This window comes from Apis florea, unplaced genomic scaffold (genome assembly GCF_048593485.1).
Source record: "Apis florea isolate Af1SG1 unplaced genomic scaffold, ASM4859348v1 contig_2350_pilon, whole genome shotgun sequence".
Taxonomy (NCBI): Eukaryota; Metazoa; Arthropoda; class Insecta; order Hymenoptera; family Apidae; genus Apis; species Apis florea.
This window is the reverse complement of record NW_028256565.1, coordinates 7,341,394-7,347,393: the sequence shown is the minus strand read 5'-3', so window position 1 is coordinate 7,347,393 and position 6,000 is coordinate 7,341,394.

Here is a 6,000-nt window from a genome sequence, read left to right as displayed (position 1 = left end):
AGAATTAACTTTTCGATTAATCCCAACCACCGTTCTCACTTTCAACCAGTCGGAAAAAGTCATAAGGAGGGAGAGTGTGGTGGTCGAAATTGCACTAGCAACGAGCCCTCCATTCCCTCCCCCTCCCCATTTTAAATCCATTTCAGAGAGAGAGTGTAAAATTTTTCAAGGAGGCGAAGTAGCAGTTCGTTGATGAAGAGTGCGTGTTGGAAAATAAAATTTTTTTCGTGAAAGACCATTACACGGTTGTATCCGTGGAATGGAGTGGACCACCACTCCACTATTATTATTTCCACGGATCCGAAGGATGGCGTGATTAACACCATCGCGGGGAGAAAATTGATTTCGGAGGGATAATCTTGGACGGGACGATGATGGACTCGGTGTGGAAGGAAGCGGAAGAAGAGGGATAACCGGTACGTGAGATCGTTGGATAGAAGATGGCGAGAAGTTGATGATAAAGGGAGTTGGTTCTCTCTGACATCGGGGTAATTAGAGAGGATCTTTCTACATGTGGAGGAGTGATTCCTTTTTTGGGGGCGCGATAAGGATGAGTAAGGCTCGCTTTGTGAAAGTTCAGGATGGATCTTGTGGGTGGGAATTTTGTATATTTTGAGAATTTTTGAAATTCAACGAGAAGTTATGTAAGATGTTAGAATCGTCTGAAATCCTTGAAATCTTTGATGTTCCTTCGATAAAGGATTCGATACCTAATTCCGTAGTAAAACTTGTGCTTCCATTCGAAGCGTATCGTAGGCAGTTAAAGTATATCGAAGAAATCTTCGTGACACGTTTCAATGATTGAACAATGAATTTTTGTTCGAGATTCGTGTCTCTCGCGTTCCTCTGACACGAAGACGACGACATTAAGCGTTTCTGATATTAGCCAGGTTACGAATCTCCGAGATGTATCCCTTTACACTCACGTCCTGAGACACGTACACGTCACACGTCAGCTCAAGGTATTAGGAATTATGTACACGCTCACGTGTACGTATGCATATTCACACCCTTGTCGCGTTGTATCTCTCGCATTCTTCGCGTCAAAGTTTGTTACAACAAACTTGTTACGCGTGTATTAGTTTATTTAACAATATAATAAAGAGGAGGGGTATGGAATATTTTTATAAATATTTCTATATGTAACAGTTGAAGAGATATATATATATATATCTGATGAATACATTGCATAGCAATGATACAATTCAAAATTCTCTTTACTCCCTTTTGTTCTAAAAACTTCTGCATTCTTCGCGTTAAAACTTGTTACAAGTGTAGTATCAGTTTATTTAACAATATAATAACGATTAAAGAGGGGTATGGAATAGCAGTTGAAGATATATATATATATATATCTGATGAATACATTGGATAGCAATGATACAATTCAAAATTCTCTTTACTCCCTTTTGTTCTAAAAACTTTTGCATTCTTCGCGTTAAAGTTTGTTACAACAAACTTGTTACACGTGTATTAGTTTATTTAACAATATAATAACGATTAAAGAGGGGTATGGAATAGCAATTGAAGATTTATATATATATATCTGATGAATACATTGGATAGCAATGATACAATTCAAAATTCTCTTTACTCCTAATTCTCTTTACTTTTGTTCTAAAAACTTCTGCATTCTTCGCGTCAAAGTTTGTTACAAGAAACTTGTTACACGTGTAATATTAGTTTATTTAACAATATAATAACGGTTAAAGAGGGGTATGGAATAGCAGTTGAAGATATATATATATATATCTGATGAATACATTGGATAGCAATGATACAATTCAAAATTCTCTTTACTCCTAATTCTCTTTACTTTTGTTCTAAAAACTTCTGCATTCTTCGCGTCAAAGTTTGTTACAACAAACTTGTTACACGTGTATTAGTTTATTTAACAATATAATAACGATTAAAGAGGGGTATGGAATAGCAGTTGAAGATATATATATATATATCTGATGAATACATTGGATAGCAATGATACAATTCAAAATTCTCTTTACTCCCTTTTGTTCTAAAAACTTCTGCATTCTTCGCGTTAAAACTTGTTACAAGTGTAGTATCAGTTTATTTAACAATATAATAACGGTTAAAGAGGGGTATGGAATAGTAGTTGAATATATATATATATATCTGATGAATACATTGGATAGCAATGATACAATTCAAAATTCTCTTTACTCCCTTTTGTTCTAAAAACTTCTGCATTCTTCGCGTCAAAGTTTCTTACAACAAACTTGTTACACGTGTATTAGTTTATTTAACAATATAATAACGATTAAAGAGGGGTATGGAATAGCAGTTGAAGATATATATATATATATCTGATGAATACATTGGATAGCAATGATACAATTCAAAATTCTCTTTACTCCCTTTTGTTCTAAAAACTTTTGCATTCTTCGCGTTAAAGTTTGTTACAAGAAACTTACACGTGTAATATTAGTTTATTTAACAATATAATAACGGTTAAAGAGGGGTATGGAATAGCAGTTGAATATATATATCTGATGAATATATTGGATAAAATTTTAAAATTCTCTTTGCAAAAGCTCTTTACTCCCTTTCGCTCTAAAAACTTCTGCACTTTGAACTCTAAAACCGCTTTCTCTTTCAATCCCTTGCTCTCCGACTCTCGCTCTCGTTTGTCCTTGCACGTACGTATACCCCATTTTCTCCATATTTCTTTACCTTTTTCACCCTTCGTACCCACTTTCTTTTTTTAAAAAATTTCTCCTTCCTTTTCCGACTCATTTTCAATATTTTGCCTTACAATATTTGCGCCAGCCAAACTTACACTGTTATACTTTTCCTTTTTTTTTAATATGCTTGTTATTGATACGAAAAAAAGTAGTGCGTTCACAAGTAATCGTGATTGTTCGAAAAGGAAAGGGTAAGGAATAAAGTTTTCCTTTCCAATTTATAATAACAAATTTCGATCGATGACCGATTATCAATAATATTATCAATAATTGTCAAATATTGCCAAAGAAGAATAAATTTGTTTCCCGATGGAATATAATTGGATGGAGAAATTATCCCCATTAAGAAATCAGAATTTAAGAACTCTATTCGTTCTCAATTCGTTTCAGCCCTCGAGGGAACGAAGGGGGAAGTGGAGAAGGAAGGGGAGGGAAAGCCGAGTCGAAGATCGTTGGTCGATGGCTCGAGCACGCGAGCCACGAAGCCCGCCCGCCCGCATTAATTTCTTGCCCGAGGCGCAGCGGCCGATTACGCCGATTATTAATGCGATTATTTATATCGCGTGGGCCTGGATCGATGCATGCGAATAACGTGGAAATATCATTCCGGAAAATCTGGCCTCGTGTGTTTCTCGTGCCTGCGCGAGAAATGGCGGCCGTCGCGGTTTGAAAAGAAACGGGGACGTGTTGAGGAAGGCGATTAATTATACGGCTGTACAGCCCGTTCAAAAGCGCGAGAGAAATCTCGAGGATTGTTCGAGATCGATCTAAAATTCGGTCAACTTTCGAATCTTTCTCGATCGATCGTGAAAATGAAAAGTCTCTTTGTATACCCCGATCTTTTTATTTATTCGCTTCGTGCTTTTCGTCGAGGATGAAACGTGTCCGTTTCAATAGGTGTAAACAAGTTTTCAGAATTACCGATCTATCATCGATCGAATTTCGATTTTTCGTTGCAAAAATTGCTTGGAATCCTTCAATAGACGAATAATAATTTTCGAAACAATATCATTCGTAGATCGATAGATCGCGTTTAGAGAGATTATACCCATGCAAATATATATTTAATCCCGGGCATATTTAAACGGCAATAATGGAAATATTATGAATATTATGAATATCAGAGTGCGCATTCGATATTCTATATATTCTACACCAATATATCGCGCTAATTTCTCCCCTACCATTCTCTCTATCATTAACAATAGAAACAAGGCGGAACTCGATGCGTCGTTAAATATGCATGCATAAACGCATCATAACGCATCGTGGTTGAAGTATATTCATAGATTAATTTGCGTGAAATAACTTCATAAAGAACGTTGGCGGTTTTTCTTTTTTCTTTTCTTTTTTTTTTTTTTTTTTTTTTCCTTTATTGCCGATACTTGGCGACGCGCGCATATTGCAATCGTCCACGCGTATTATTTTCAGCAGACATGGTTGAAATTACGCGCTCGCGTGCGATTAGCGAAGGACATCGTCGATCGACGGACATTGCGAAACGATCCGCGTGGATCGCGATTTCCTGTTTTTTTCCTTTTTTTTTTTTTTTTTTTTAGTCACATTGGCAAGAGAAACCGTAGAAGATCGGCTCGCGTGTGGCGGGGTTCGCCGACCCCGCAACATTGTCGTGTCCCGACGTATTAACCCCGAAACTCGAGCGACACTCGCTTATCGAGCAGCTTTCTCGCGACGATCGTTTACCTCGAAGCTGAAAAGACGATCTGCAAAGCCTCGAGCGTTACTGGGCGGGGGAGGACTCGTGTGCTCGCGCTCGGTGAACAAAAGAACTTTGGAGGCTTCGACAGTTGGCAATGATAGAAAAGCTTGAGAGAGTTTTGGAGAGTTGTGCATGCGAGAGGAAGCGGCGAAACGTTTAACGATAACAATGATATCGACGTTGAAAAGGGTGAAGAAAAATTCGAAAGTTGTTGTTCTACGCGCATAACACATCACCAATCACGGATCGATAGTAGAGAAATTATTGTAAACAAAAATATAAATTAAAATGTCGAAGATCAAGATCGTCACGTCACGAGATTAACTTCAAACTTCAAACGCTTCCTTTTCTTCTTCGTGGGAGTAGCAAGAACGTTCGTTCTTCAAGATTTGAAAAGAAATGGCGGAGAACCTTTTTTGGAAGGATATATTCAAATATTGGTTGGAATGGGAGGAATGGTTGGAACGCAGGAGGGCTCTCGTGGTGACGAGAAGCTGCGCATTAAGGCGAAAAAACGAATGGAGGCCAACTTGTTAAGTTTATGCTAATGCAACGCCATGCATACTCTGATAAATACATACAAATTTTTCGGCGAGCTCGCGCGGAACGAGCCTATATTCCTGCTTAAACTTTATCCACAAGGAAGAGGATATGCCGGGGCACAATTTTCTTAAACCGTAATACGTTATCCCGCGGTGGAAGGAGAACGCTTCGAATTGAATAACGAAGTTAATGCTGGCCGTATGCATAATGCGACACCGGGCACGAGAGTTGCATTAGAAAGTGTTATTGTCCCCCCCTCTCTCTTTCAAATTGAAAATTTCTCGAAAGAACATCCACCGATAATTCGAAAATTATCTCAGAAAGATTAGATATTCGCCTTTCTGAATTCTTTTTCTTCCCTCCCTTTTTTATCGATCTCTTTTCCCGATAAACAAGATGAAAAATTTCACGATCGAGTTTTATTCGATATTTCTTTTTATCCATCTTTTCGACTGGAAAAATTTCCAATTTTTAATTCTCTTTTCTGAAATTTTCTTTAAAAAAAAAAAAGTTACTTCATTCTCCTTACTCTCTTGAAGTAAGAACGTAATAAAAGCGAGTCCCCTATTACGAGTGGTGTTAAGAGTCGCCATCAAATTCAAATTTTCCCCTCTCGTTCGCGTTTATGGAGGAGCGGAAAAATGATAACGGTAGGTGGTTTCGCTATTTAAATCGAACCATCGCGAGGATGTTTTAGCGCCTCCTCAAAATGATCAGAATAAACAGGTGACTGGTATCATCCCTTAACCCTCTATCCGGTTTAACCGGCGTGTAAAACGCATTCAACGGTCGAGTTGCTGCAACGTTTATACGTATATATTCGTGGATTCGTGCTTCATGCGAATATTCGCCGGCATAGAGAAACGTAATTGCGATCTGAATATATATATATATATATATCTTTTATCCACGAAAAATAATCACATACGTTTCAAACTTGCGTTATCGTGAACGCGCAAGAGTCCAACTGACTGGAATTCTATCGTGATAAAAAAAAAAAAAAAAAAAAAAAAAAAAACAAGAGAAAATAGAAAG